The sequence below is a fragment of the Pan troglodytes genome, chromosome 3 (genome assembly GCF_028858775.2).
Source record: "Pan troglodytes isolate AG18354 chromosome 3, NHGRI_mPanTro3-v2.0_pri, whole genome shotgun sequence".
In the NCBI taxonomy this organism is placed as follows: Eukaryota; Metazoa; Chordata; class Mammalia; order Primates; family Hominidae; genus Pan; species Pan troglodytes.
The window spans coordinates 33,806,477-33,822,276 of record NC_072401.2 but is presented as its reverse complement, the minus strand read 5'-3'; the positions used below and the strand labels follow the sequence as shown (position 1 = coordinate 33,822,276).

The following is a 15,800-nucleotide window of genomic DNA, read 5'->3' as shown; positions in this document are numbered from 1 at the left end:
ATTCTAACATTAAATCTCCCTTTATTCTTTCTCATTATCTTCTCGTATCTTATTTCATGCAATTCAGATATTAATTCTCAGAAGATTTCAAAGTAAAGGCTTTCCAAAACTTAGTTCCTACAATTGTGGCTTATTTATTTTTAAGTAAGTTCTCTCTTTGCATTTAAATGCCTCTTTCTACTTAATTGAATGATTCCAGTGCAATCCAACACTTGTGTTTCCCAGTAAACAAGATGTTTGTAACACCCTTCACATTCTACAGGAATGCAATTATTAGTCACTTCTCAGTTTTTAAGCTCGATATCTACTTGATCAACCAACTTCCAGCCAATTTTCTGGTATCTAGGTTCAATCAATAATACTTTAATAATATTTACTATAATGTTACCTGTTCATATGTAATTCAAAATGAAATTAAAGTCCACTGTGTGGCATATATTGAATGTGTTAGGAAAAGAGAGATGAGACTAAGCTACTTTATTGTATATGCAAGTTTATTCTCTTTTATATGTTACAAACTTTGTTTGGAAGCATGATATCACTTTTTTAGTTAAGGATGCAGTGCAACTATCAATTACCTTGGACTGTATATAATCTGTGTTTAACATAATGTTATTTTAATCACAATACAAAAAATTAAAAAGAATAAATGCCATTCTAAACAATTCACATTAATTTTTTCAAATATATTTGAATAACCTTGGTCTGGTTTTCTTTCTCTCCATACTTAGTTTCCAGACTGTACTTAACCAAAACCAAATTTTTAAAGATCATAATGAAGGAGATTTATATTTAAAATACAAATGGCTAACATGTATGTGACATGTCGGCATTTTCATGACAAGCCCTCACTTGTTAGAACTGAGCAAATTGTAACCCCTGGGCTCTTGTTTTTTGCATAATATACTTTTATATGTGTATATGTATATATATGTCATTATATATAATGATGTTTTATGTTGAAATATTTATGTAACAATTATTTAGAGCCTACTATGTGATATGAATTGTACAAGGTATTTAGAAAAACAGATGGATAACACATAGCACCTCCAGAAGTCATAGCCTGATACAGAAAACAAATTTGAAAAAATAAACTACAATATAGTAAAGTATGATGTTATAAAAGAAGCACATAGTGCAATAGCATAAAGAAGACAAAAATTAACAACGTTTTGAAAAAGAGAAGGGATTTCACAGGCTACAGAATGTGATATCAAATTATGAGAATAATTTTAAAGTTCAATTGGTGTTTTCTAGTATAAACAACAAGGAGGGGCGAGCTGGTAATTTAATTATTCCTTAGGCAATCAAGAATGGATTCTGATCATTTTCTCCCTGCTTTATTTATTTATTTATTTATTTAACTCGGTTTTGGACTGCTCACATTTGTTGACTAGAAGGTGTAAATTTTGGCTTTTCATTTATGTCTATACAATAATACAATAATAGCTTTTAAAATAAAGAAAACATTTATAGGTAAATCTGATTTTGTTTTCATATGGTTTCAAACAAGTTGCAGAATGGTTTTCACTGAATTAATGAATCATTTTTAAATGTGGATATAGGAACAAATTAAATCCAACAATATGTTTAAAATATTGTTTAATCAGAATACATCTTTTCATTTATTATAAACATGTATAAGATGTTTCAGGATTTGAGGGCTAATCAAGGAAAAAGATAAGACCATGTGTGTGCAGTAGCACACACAAGCTTTATGGGACAGTGCTTTGACAAGCTGATTTGCAGGGGAGTCCCTCACAGCTGGTCTATTCAGAGGCTATGGGGTGGGGGCAAATACTCAGAAGAGGAGTTGAGTGAGCGGACTCCAGGGTGAAGAAGATTAGAGAGGAGGCTTATAGGTTTAAGTGATGTCACTCAGTAGCATGGTGGGGAGTCTCAGGGTCAGAGGGGCAATGACATTGTCAGAAGGGCAATGACAGCTTGGAATCTTTATATAGCCCTGAGCTTATTTATTCCCATCAGATTTTGGTTGAGGTTACATAAGGTATTCAAAACAAGTAGGGTCTAAATGGCTAAAAGTCTTCTTTTTTTGGTCTATTTTTAAAGTGCCTTAATGTATAAAATGTTGAATTTGGCAGTGGTGGGTTTTTAGTTACGGATCTCAGTCTGCAATGAAGAAGTAAGTATCCCAGGGCCACAAAGAGGCAATTTTGACTCACTTATATATCAGAATGCAAAACAAAATAATATTGAAATAACTGGAAATATCAGTTAAAATTGGCACAATAATGGGGCAAATTAAGATCATCCTACTGTTAAATGTAAATCTCAGAGATTAGCAGCTTCTAGTAATAAATTCAACTAACCACAGCTTTGAAAAATCCCATTAAGATAATAAATGTTTAATTAACATTATAATCTTAATATATAGATTAAGTTTCACATCGGCATTCCAGAATATATTTTGTCAAATCTTTGTATTCAGTGAAAACATCTGGTATTAATAGTACAAAAAATGTATATTTGATTTCTGTTATCAACTTATAAATAGGTATAGGTCATATCCATTTTCTTATAGTAGAGCTACTATTATAAAAATATTCATATATTAGATGTAAAAATTATGTTTTGATGACAAATTAAAGTACATAGTCAACCTCTAATGCATCAGAGCCAAGAGAAAATAATTTCTTAATCCATGTATTACATTTTTAAAACATAAATGGAAATCTCCCCATTTTATCTTTTTACACAGACATTTAAATATCTCTAATTTGAACATTTTGACAGTAAATGTTTGTAGCAAATTACTCTCAATGAAATTGAGAAAGTGCTAATTTAAATCATCCCGAACAACTGTCCTTTAAGCAGGAGAAGAAAGATAAAGAATAAGGGAAATGAGTTTCAATCCACCACAATTATTTATCTATTCTTTATTGAGTGAGGGTCCATTTGAAAATAGACCCCCTATATATTCCGCTTCCTATAATAACAAATAATATTCATTAATATGTATCACGTCATTCAATTTTTCAGAGATAAATCTGAATCTGTGTTTCTATTGCTATGAGAAAAATTCTCATTAAAAATTTTTTTCAGGCTGGGCATGGTGGCTTATGCCCATAATCCCAGCACTTTGGGAAGTCGAGGTGGGAGGATTGCTTGAGCCCTGGAGTTCAAGACCAGCCTGGGCAACATAGCAAGAATCCATCTCAATTTAAAACAAAAAGTTCTTTATATGGCTTTATTTCAGATCACTCCTCTGGTTGTCTCAACATCCAGAGACTTTAGATTTCTATACTCTGGAGTCTTACTGTGTTTGAGCTATGTCTATGGTCATCATTAACACATTCTATGCAAGACTGCTTAGATCTCTGGAAACAGGCAGGTGTAGCCAATATGACTGGATATGACTGTCCACTTGATGGTTTACTGAGAAAAACAAAACAGAACAACACAACAGGTCCACCCTCCTGTTAGGAATCACAAACATCTGCCTCCTACCCATTTTTAGCTCCTGAAACTTCAGGCTTTCACATCCTATATCAAAAGACAACCACTGTCCATGATTGCATATATAACAAATTAATCCTACCTGAGTCTTGGGATAAGCAATGTTTATATGCCTGGTCTCTCACTTTCTGCTGCACTAGCCTTCCCCATGGATGGTATAAGGACCAGAATTGAGGTTTGAACAAAGGGACCCAAAGATGGAAGATGCCCCAACTCAATGACACATACTTTCTCTGTTGGAAAGATGAAATAATTTGTACCAGGTCATTACTGTATCATACAGATTAGCCTCTAATTAACTGTGGGTTTTATTTATATTCTTGAATTGAGGACAAATGGGGCCAGAAAAAAGTGTCAGCAAAGAGATGCCATATTAGAACCTCATGAATGAGGAGTACCCCATGTTAAGATGTCAAGTCTTCCTAAAATGATCTACTGATTCACCATGAAACAACTCAAAACCTCAGCAGGGCTCTTAATAGTAACTGACAATGTAATTCTATAATTTATATAGAAATGAAAAGACCAACCGATATAATTTTTTTTAAAAAATAAAATATACGAACTAATACTAATTGATTTTGATACAGAGTAGTCTAGAAATAATCACACATATACAAGGTCAATTAGTTTTTTAAGAAGCAGTAAACAATTTAATGGGAAATAAACGTTTTTTTCAATAAATGATAGTGGCAGCCTGGGAAACATAGTGAGACCCTACCTCTAGAAAAATTAATTTTAAAAAACAGCTGGGTATGGCGATGCATGCCTGAAGTCCCAGCTACTTGGGAGGCTAAAGAGGGAAGATTACTTCAGCCCAGGAATTCTAAGTTCTACTGAGCTATGATCATGCCTCTGCACTTCAGCCTGGGAGTCAGAGAAAGACCTGTCTCATAAATAGATAAATAAATAAATAAATAAATAAATAAATAAATAAATAAATAGTTATGCAACAATCACATATAAAAAATGAAAAGAAAATGCACCTCGATTCTTACCTTACGACAAAAGCAAAAGATCAATTTGAGATGGACCTAACCATAAAATCTCAACTATAAAGCTTCTAAAAAAGGCACTCTTTGTCACTTTAAATTGTCAAATGTATCTCAGAAAAAACACAAAAGTCACTAGGCATAAGCGAAAAAGTTTATTAATCAGACATTATAAAAGTAAAAAAATCTCTTTTTCAAAAGACAGCTTTTAGAATCTGAATATTTTAAAAATTTAGAAATATTTCTTTCACAACTGACAGTGGGAGAAACAGTTCCAAACATTTATAGTTGACAAAGTTATTTCAAATACATATATAAAGAAAGCCTCTAACTCAATAATAAAAAGACAAATGATTTCACCAAAAAAGGGACAAAAGACTTGAAAAGGCACTTCACAATAGAAGATAATATTTGAAAAGTGCTCAATATCAATAGTCATTAAATACATAGATATTAATTTCACTGTGTGATATCACATACCTAGTAGAATTGATCAAATGAAATACTTGAAATCCTGAATATTCCCCAGGATATAGAGCAACCAGGATTCCTACCTTTTGCTTATGGGAATTAATGGTGAAATCATTTTGAAAAATACTCTGGCTATTTCTAATAAATTAAAACATGCCCCACCTTATGACCCAGGAATCCATTTACCCATCCACTATTCATGTATCCTTTGCACTAGACAAAAGTGTCTAGAAAAATTCTTATGCATGATGATTCACAGCGGCACTAGTCATAATAGGTAAAAACAGGAAGCGACACAAATATCTAGCAGTAAATAAATATACAAAATGCAATACAAAAAGGAACATATTACTTATGCACAGAACAAAATGGATGAATCTCAAAAATATATTATGCTGGGTGAAGGAAGCTTGGCATGAGAGGACATATTGCATGATTTCCATGAAGTTCTGGAATGAACAAAATTAATCTATGGTGATAGAAATCAGAATAATGTTCGCTTCTAGTAGACACTATGATTGGCAAAAAAGGGGCATCAAGATAACTTTCTGGGTACACAAAAGTATTCTATAACCTGGTAGGACTACGGATTAAATACGTGTACGTGTTGTTAAAATTCTTCAAACTATCTAATACAGCCCTGTGCCTTTCAACATAATTAGATTATGAAAGGTCCATATTTCAATAACTTTAGTAAATAAAAAGCAAACCACATGCAAAATGATTTTGAATGAATTCCTAAAATACATGCAAAGTGTACAAACATATGCATATATCATATACATTAGCATCAATTCAAAACAATCCATAATATAGAATGAACTTCAATGAATTCACAGTTCAGGAATCCTTTACTACTTAGACATTTTCATATTAGCTGTTATGTTCTGCTTTTAGTGGATATTATTGCTACTTTTTATGGTACACACTGAATACAAGAGACAGATATACTGGTGGACTTTTCTGTTACAATGTTTTCTTCAAATTTTCAATTGCAGATATTATACACATATTTACTGAAAAGTTAATATAGTATTTTTAAAAGTTGGAAATGAATCTGGAATAGAGTTTCATGTCATGTTGAAAGTAGGTTAGTCTACTAATGTTGTCTTCAGTAATTTATTTGTAAGTCTGTGACAAATCTGTCTTTTTTGATAGTCTATGCTATTAGTCTCTTGGGAGTTTCTGAAGCTTGCCCCCTTTCCTGATTTCTCCAAACCGCTTACTTTTTGTGTCAAGCTTTTCATGCATTACACATGCATTAGACTCAGAGTAACTTTTACTTAATTTTTTATTATATATTTCTTCATCAATACAAAGGCAGTTATAAAATTCAAACTAATGCAAATATTAAAATCTTTAAATATATCACTGATGTTTTCACTTAATATTAAGTATAACAATATGGTTTATAGTATGGAGGGCTTAATCTGTGCCAGAAACACTTCCATGTCCTTTACATGTATTATTTTACCAAATATTCTTAGCAAGCACTTGAGGGTGAAACTAATACTATTCCCCTTTAGGACTGGGAAGCCCAAAGAGATTAAAATAATTTGCCCAAGTCACGCAGCTAGAAGTGACAAATTTAAAATGCAGACTCACGCAGTGGGACTCCAGGACCCATCAACTATTCATTTGTATGCCATCATCTCCATAACTGCTTGTGTTATCAAAATATTTACATCAATACAGTATAATATTGTATTTTCAAAGGAAATAAAATTAAAGCACACCTGGCACCTTATCTAGGCATCAGCAATACAAGTAAAGGAAATCAAACCTGTAGTCTAGGTGAAATATTAAACAGTTCAGAATTGGGGGAAACAAATCAAAACATAACAAAACTGTCTTTCTTCTGACATCATGCCCAGGCATAGGCTCCAGAATTCTATCCCAGATTTTATTTGTTAAGCAAATCAAAAATGAGGTTGGGGGCGTAGGCAAAATTCATTTAAACAATTAAGGATAAGATAGTTTCTTGGAAGGATGGCATCTGTGTTATGTTGAGGAGACAAAGACAGATACTGCAATGGCACTGCATTTTCCAAGGCTGGGCAAATATGTGAATTTGGTCCTCAGTAAAAAGTCACCAATTTAAAATCAAAATAAGTTAATGTCCTCCCCCTCTTAGAAAATAGGAATGTTTAATTTCAATATATACATACTTTTTCTTCTTCTTTGTAACTTTTATTTTAGGGTCAGGGACATGCTCAGGTTTGTTATATAGGTAAACTACATGTCACAGGCATTTGGTGTACAGATTATTTTGTCACTAGGGTAATAAGCATAGTACCTGATAGGTACTTTTTTTAATTCTGTTTTTCCTCCAACCCTCTACCCTCCACCCTCAAGTAGGCCCCAGTATCTGTTCTTCCTTTCTTTGTGTCCATCTGTACTCAATGTTTAGTTCTCACTTATAAATGAGTATATGTGGTATTTTTTTTCTGTTCCTGTATTAGTTCCTTAGAATAATGTCCTCAAGCTCCATCAACGTTGTTGCAAAGAACATAATCTTGTTCTTTCTTATGGCTGCATAGTATTCCATGATGTATATGCAACACATACCTGTTTGCATGCTTTGTAAATGGGATAACTTATCCCCATCTAACTCACCTCACTTGATGCTGTACATTTTTAATTGATTTAATAAATCATGTGAGTAGAGCATTTTAACTCGCTCTGCAAACCTTTCAGTTCCATGACTTCTGGGGTCACTCTTCCTCCAAGAGTATACTTGGAGACTACCATTCTATTAAAGTAAATTTCCATGTGACAATTTTATTAATGTTGCTAATTACACATTAAATGCTTTATGAATGAAAAAACAAACTTGTCTTCCTGTGATAATGCTCACTAGGCCATTAAATGTTATAATTTTGAAGGACTAGACTTGGTAATGTTTTACTGACTATTATAATCTTCAGTGGTTAGGATTATTGGACTATGGTTTTCTTTTTTGTTGTAATACTCTTCTCTGGGTTTGGTATGATGGAAATTCTAGCCTCATATGATGATTTAGAAAATTTTTCCTCTTAGTTCTCTCTTCTGAAAGGGCTAGTAACACTGGCATTATATCTTTTTAATATGCTCACATTTTCACTAGTGAAAGATTAGGCCTAACATTTTCTTAGGAAGGTTTTGCATTATTGTTTTAATTTCCTCTTAATGATATAGGTAATTCAGATTTTCCATTTCTTATTGTCTTCAGTTCTGGTAATTGATAACTTTCAAAGGATTTGTTGATTTATCCAAAAACTTTAAGCAAATGGCATAATACTGTTTATAATATACTCCTTTATGCTCTTTTAAAGATATTTTCCCATTTTTAAACACCAATACTATTAATTTAAATTTTTATTTTCTTTTCAAGGGAAAGTCTCACTTTGTCGTCCAGGCTGGAGTGCAGTGGCATAAACACGGCTAACTGCAGCCTCAACCTCCTGATGCTCAAGTGATCCCCCACCTCAGCATCCTCAGTTCCTGTAGCTGGGACTACAGGAACACGCCATCATGCCTGGAAAACTTTGTACTTTTTGTAGAGATGAGGTTTCTTCATGTTGCCCAGGCTGGTCTAATGCTGTCGGTTGCGATGTTGAAATCCCCACTTTTGTTGTGTGGCTGTAAAAGATTTCTTTTTTTTTTTTTTAAACTGCAGCACATGATAATTGTAATTTATTGATGGTGTTAATTATTTTTTACTGTTTTATCATCTTGTATGCATTTTTATTTATTTTTTATTTTTTTATTATTGTACTTTAAGTTCTAGGGTACCTGTGCACAACATGCAGGTTTGTTACATATGTATACATGTGCCATGTTGGTGTGCTGCACCCATTAACTCATCATTTACATTAGGTATATCTCCAGATGCTATCCCTCCCCCCTCCCCTCACCCCATGACAGGCCCTGGTGTGTGATGTTCCCCTTCCTGTGTCCAAGTGTTCTCATTGTTCAGTTCCCACCTATAAGTGAGAACATGTGGTGTTTGGTTTTCTGTCCTTGCGATAGTTTGCTGAGAATGATGGTTTCCAGCTTCATCCATGTCCCTACAAAGGATATGAACTCATCCTTTTTTAATGGCTGCATAGTATTCCATGGTGTATATGTGCCACATTTTCTTAATGCAGTCTATCATTGATGGACATTTGGGTTGGTTCCAAGTCTTTGCTATTGTGAATAGTGCAGCAATGAACATACATGTGCATGTGTCTTTATAGCAGCATGATTTATAATCCTTTGGGTATATACCCAGTAATGGGATGGCTGGGTCAAATGGTATTTCTAGTTCTAGATCCCTGAGGAATCGCCACACTGACTTCCACAATGGTTGAACTAGTTTACAGTCCCACCAACAGTGTCAAAGTGTTCCTATTACTCCACATCCTCTCCAGCACCTGTTGTTTCCTGACTTTTTAATGATTGCCATTCTAATTGGTGTGAGATGGTATCTCATTGTGGTTTTGATTTGCATTTCTCTGATGGCCAGTGATGATGAGCATTTTTTCATGTGTCTGTTGGCTGCATAAATGTCTTCTTTTGAGAAGTGTCTGTTCATATCCTTTGCCCACTTTTTGATGGGGTTGTTTGTTTTTTTCTTGTAAATTTGTTTGAGTTCTTTGTAGATTCTGGATATTAGCCCTTTGTCAGATGAGTAGATTGCAAACATTTTCTCCCATTTTGTAGGTTGCCTGTTCACTCTGATGGTAGTTTCTTTTGCTGTGCAGAAACTCTTTAGTTTAATTAGATCCCATTTGTCAGTTTTGGCTTTTGTTGCCATTGCTTTTGGAGTTTTAGACATGAAGTCCTTGCCCATGCCTATTGCCTAGGTTTTCTTCTAGGGTTTTTATGGTTTTAGGTCTAACATTTAAGTCATTAATCCATCTTGAATTATTTTTTGTATAAGGTGTAAGGAAGGGATCCAGTTTCAGCTTTGACAAACCTGACAAAAACAAGAAATGGGGAAAGGATTCCCTATTTAATAAATGGTGCTGGGAAAAGTGGCTGTAAAAGATTTCATAGGTCTAGAAGTACTTGTTTTATGAATCTGTGTGCTTCAATGTGGGGTGCATGTAGATTTAAGTGAATAAAGTCTTGTTCAATTGAAGCTTTTACCATTATGTAATGCCCTTCTTGTCCCTTTCTGCTGTTGTTTGTTTAGAGTCTGTTTTATCTGATATAAGAATAAACCACTCCTTCTGTTTTGTTTTCTGTTTCTAGGATACATATTTAACCCTTCACTTTGAGCCTATAGATATCATAACATGTGAAATGGGTCTCTTGCAGACAACAGCTGGATGGATCTCAATTTTTTTTTTTGTCCAACTTCCAACTCTGTACTTTTTAAATGAGGCATTTAGACCATTTACATTAAAGGTTAATATTGATATGTGAAGTTTCGAGCCTATCATTATTTTGTTACCTGGTTGCCTTGTAGTTTCTATTTTGTGGTTGCCTCCTAGGGTCTGTTGGCGATTTACTTAAGTGTGTTTTTGTGGTAGTAGGTATCTTTCTTTCATTTCCTTGTTTAGAACTTCCTTAAGAATTTCTGGTAAGGCAGTTCTGGCCGGGTGGGGTGGCTCAAGCCTGTAATCCCAGTAGTTTGGGAGGCCGAGGCGGGCGGATCACGAGGTCAGGAGATTGAGACCATCCTGGCTAACACGGTGAAACCCTGTCTGTACTAAAAATACAAAAAATTAGCTGGGCGTGGTGGCAGGTGCCTGTAGTCCCAGCTACTCAGGAGGCTGAGGCAGGAGAATGGCGTGAAGCTGGGAGGTGGAGCTTGCAGTGAGCCGAGATCGCGCTACTGCACTCCAGCCTGGACAATAGAGCAAGACTGCATCTCAAAAAAAAAAAAAAAAAAATGTCTTGTAAGGCAGTTCTAATGGTAACTAATTCCCTTAGTGCTTGCCTGTCTAGAAAATATTTCATTTCTTCTTTACTCAAGAAGCATAGTTTGGCGGGATATGAAATTCTTGGTTGAATTATTTTTCTATAAGAATGCTGAAACTAGGCCCCCAATCTCTCCTGGCTTATAAGTTTTCTGCTTAGAAATGTGCTATTAGCATGATTAGGGTCCCTTTTTATGTGATCTGACTTTTTTCTCTAGCTGCTTTTAAGGTTTTTTTTTTTTTTTTTTTTTTGCCAGATTCCAGATTCTTGCTCTGTTGCCCAGGATAGAGTGCAGTGATGCGACCTCAGTTCAGTGCAACCTCCACCTCCCGGTTCAAGTAATTCTTGTGTCTCAGCCTCCCAAATAGCTGGGACTACAGGTGCCTGCCACCATGCATGACTAATTTTTGTAGTTTTAGTAGAGATGGTGTTTCACCATGTTGGCCAGGCCGTTATCAAATTCCTGGCCTTGAATGCCTGCCTCGGCCTCCCAAAGTGCTGGGATTACAGATGTGAGCCACCACAGCAGGCCAAGATTTTTTTTTACTGTTGACTTTGGACAGTCTGATGACTATATATCTTGGTGATGTTCGCTTTGCAAAGTATCTCACAGGTGTCCTCTGGATTTCTTGTAACTAACTGGATGTCTACCTCTCTAATGACATTTGGGAAATTTTCTTGAATACTTTACAGGTTGTTGAGTTTTTCTCCTTCTTTTCTAAGAATGCCAGTAATTAATAGGTTGAGTTGCTTTACATATTGCCATATTTCTTGAAGACTTTAGTTTTTATAAATATTTTTATTTATTTTTGTCTGACTAGGTTAGTTTGAAAAACTTGCCTTAAGCTCTCAAATTCTTCTGCTTGAAATAGTATACTGATAAAGTTATTGCAATTTGTTTTGTGTTGTATTTTGTACTTATAATATATTTTGAATTTTCTTAAGTCAGTTTTTCAATTCCAGAAGCTCTGATTTATTTCTTTTAAAGATGCTTATCTCTTTCTTCATTTCTTGGGTTGCTTTACAAATTCCTTTGTGTTGATGTTTAACATTATCTTACATCTTGTCAACTTCCTTGCAGTCCATGCACTGAATTTTTTTAACTGCCATTTCTGAATTTCCATTTTGGTTAGAGACCATTGCTAGAGAGCTAACATGAGCTTTGATCATGTTACTATATTCAGATTATTCATGGTGCCTGAATTCTTGCCCTGGTTTCTTTTCATCCAGAGACAATGACAATTCTAATTTTTGTAATTATTTTCACAGGTAGAATTTTTTTCTTTTTCTTTCTTTACCTATGTTATTACTTTTTTCCTTTGCTTTTCCCTCCTTCCCCCCACCATGTTGTGTAAGACTTTAGAGAATGTTGGGTAGGAACTTTTGGTTTTGTTTCTAATTCCCTATTCACTTCTTTTAGCATATTTCATACTGAGCAGTGCAGTTTGATCAACAAGCTGGTAGATGGTGCTTCTGGGTAAAAAAAAAAAAAAAAAAAAAAAAAGCAGCTGTATCCAAAGTGGCTAGATATATACTAGCTCCTTGTTTACTGGCAAAAGCTCTCTGTTGCCTCAGGAAATGGGTTGATCCACAGAGTGCACAGTGGTCTGAGCTTCCTGCTCAGCCTCTTTGGGTGCCAAGATGGCAAGGATCCGTTTAGGCAGGCCCATCTACATGTTTCCCCATAGGAGGCACAAGCTTCAGCACTGAGGAAGAATTCAGACATGTACTTAGGCATGAAGCTGGGAAACCAACTCAGCCCCAAGTTCTCTGCATGAAGAGGAGGTTGGGCTAAACTACAATTCCAAGTAGGTGGATGCTCCAGATGCCTGGACATATGCCTGGGTATAGGGCAGACAGGGCTCTATTTTACCATGGTCTCCGCACAGGGAGGGTGAGGTAACTTAGGCTGCTGATCCAAGTGAGTAGGTCTTGTGAATTCCTGGAGATTTGCCTAGGTGTGGAGCAGAGAACACCCTGCACTGCAATCTGTGCCCAGGAAGGATGGGTTGGCCCAAGCTTCTGGCCCAGGCAAATGAGTGCTCCTAATGCCTGGAGATATTTCTAGGTGTGGAGAGAGAGGGCTCCACTTCATCATGGTCTCTGCACAAGAAGAGTGGGTGATTCAAGTTTCTGACCCAGGCAAGTGGATGTTCCAAATGCCTGGACATTTACCTGGACACTGAACAGAGAGGGCCCCTCTGCAACCAGATCCCCGCACTGGAAGGGTGGGGCAACTCAGGCTACTAATTTCAGTGAGAGGGACTCCAAATGCCTGGAAAATATGCCACACTACACCATGGTCGGTGTACAAGAAAGGTGGAGTGGTTCAGGCTGCTGATCCAGGTGAGTATGTGCCTGGAAATCTGCCTGAGCATGGAGTGGAGAGGTCTCCAGTTTATATGGTTTGTTTTCTCATTGTCTTGATAGCATCAGAACAAAAGTTTTTAATTTTAATTAAGTTCAGCTTATCAATTATTTTCTTCACGGATCCTGCCTTTGGTGTTGGAGCTAAGAAGTCACTGACAAACTCAAGGTCATCTAGATTTTCTCCTATGTTATCTTCTCACACTTTTATAGCTTTGCATTTTACACTTAGATTTATATTTTATTTTGAGTTAAGTTATGTGAAGGGTGATAAGGTCTATGTCTAGATTTATTTGTGTGTGTGTGAACGTCCAATTTTTCTGGCACCATCTGATGAACAAGCTATCTTTTGTCTATATTATTGCCTTTGCTATTTTGTCAAACATCAATTGACTATATTTGTGTGGTTATATTTCAGGACTCTCTATAGTACTCCATTGAACTATTTGTCTGTTCTTTCACTGATACCACACTGTCTTAATTACCGTAGTTTTATAGTAAGTCTTGACGTCATGTAATGTCAGCATTCTGACTTTGTTCTTCCCTTTCCATATCATGTTGGGCATTCTAGACCCTTTGCCTCCTCAAATAAAATTAAGAATCAGTTTTTCAATATCCATCTTATAGTTTGCAGAGATTTGCATTGGGATTGCCCTGAATCTATACATCAAGTTGGAAAGAACAAACTTCTTGAAATTATTGAGTCTTCCTATCCATAAACATGAAATATTATTTTGTTCTTAGAATTCTTTTATCATGCTGTTTTAGTGCTTTCCATATAGCCATTGTATATATTTTGTTAGGTGTATATGTAAGTATTTTATTTTGGGGGTGGTAATGTAAATGATATTGTGATTATAATTTTGAATTAAACTTGTTTGTTGCTGGCATTAGTTGCTTTCTTTTTGCCCCATTTATTCTTTGTCATAGTCTGCAGTATCACAGTCTTAAATAATACCCCACTGTATCAATCCTTTTTCATGCTGCTGATAAAGACATACCTGAGCCTGGGGGGAAAAAAAGAGGTTTAATTGGACTTACAGTTCCACATGCCTGGGGTGGCCTCAGAAACATGGCAGGAGGCAAAAGACATATCTTACATGATGGCGGCAAGAGAAAATGAGGAAGAAGGAAAAGTGCAAACTCCTGATAAACCCATCAGATCTCATGAGACTTATTCACTATCATGGGAATAGCACAGGAAAGACTGGCCCACATGATTCAATCACCTCCCCCGGCTCCCTCCCACAACAAATGGGAATGCTGGGAGATACAATTCAAATTGAGATTTGAGTGGGGGCACGGCCAAAGCATGTCAACCTCTTAAAATATAGTATATGACATACACCACTTAAAATATACTATATACAATATATATTTTAAAATTCTTTTACATATTCTTTATGTTATTGATGTCATTCATTTTACTTTTATATAATAAACTCAACACTTTATGCTTTATGCTTAGACTCTAAACTTTATGCTTTAGACATAAATGACTTTTAAATTTAACCTAAGTTTTACCATTTCTGATAACTTTTGTTTATATAGACAGAAAGTTTTATCTAGCACTATATTATTCTTTCTGAAGAAATTCTTTTAACATTTCTTGTACTACATGTCTGCTGAAAATAAATTCTGTCAGGTTTGATTCTCTAAGTAAAGTGCTTATTTTACTTTTTTTTTTAAAAAATTTACTGGCTATAAAATCCTTAACTTACAGACTTTTTATTTCAAAACTTTAAAAACATTATTCCATCGTCTTCTGGTTTGTGCCTTTGTTGACAAAAAAAAAATGTACTGTAATTCTTATCTTTGTTCCTTAGGATACGATGTTCCCCCTTCCCTTGGGATGTCTCCAAGTTTCCTTTTTCAGCTATAAAAAGATAATGTCTAGATGTTTTTATTTTTTAGTTGAATGCTTATTGTTACATGTTTCTTTTTATTTGTTTTTCTTTATTCCTCTTGGGCTTGCTGAGCTTCTTGGTTATGTAGTCTGCTGACTTTCATTAATTTTAGAAAAATTACTGGCCATTAAATATTTTTCCTGCATTGTTTTATCATCTTTCTAAATCTAGGATCTCCAATTACACATATAAGAGGACTTCATAAAACTCATGGAAAATGGGGTTACAAGCTAAAAATATAAAATATAAACTTTCTTTCCCAACATAAGCTTCATCAAGTGTAAAACATTTTTCTAAGTGATGATGTGAGTAATTTAGTCCATTCCCAACGAAAAAAAATCCTCTTTAAGGATATTTTAAGATTTAAAGAAATGAAAAGAAGTCAGAAGAAACCAAATTAGAAATATAAGATGAATGCCTAATAATTTCCCATCAAAACTCTTGTAAAATTGCCCTTGTTTGATGAGAGTAATGAGCAGAAGCATTAGCATGGTGAAGGACTCTGGTGACGCTTTCCTAGGCATTTTTCTGCTACAGCTTTGACCAACTTTCTCAAAACACTAAAAATAAATAGATGTTATGTTCTTTTGCTCCCCAGAAAGTTAACTAGCAAAAGGCCTTGAGTATCCCCAAAAATTGTTGCATGAGCTTCGCTCTTGACTCGTCTGCTTTTGCTTTGACTGGACCAGTT

The 15,800-nt window shown here is 35.0% G+C and overlaps 1 long non-coding RNA gene across 1 annotated transcript in view; it reads left to right on the top strand.

Annotated features, from left to right (window-relative positions):
- The window catches only part of LOC134809872 (uncharacterized), a 104,377-nt gene that overhangs the window by 1,066 nt on the left and 87,511 nt on the right, over window positions 1–15,800 (top strand). The gene's annotated exons all lie outside the window — the stretch shown is intronic.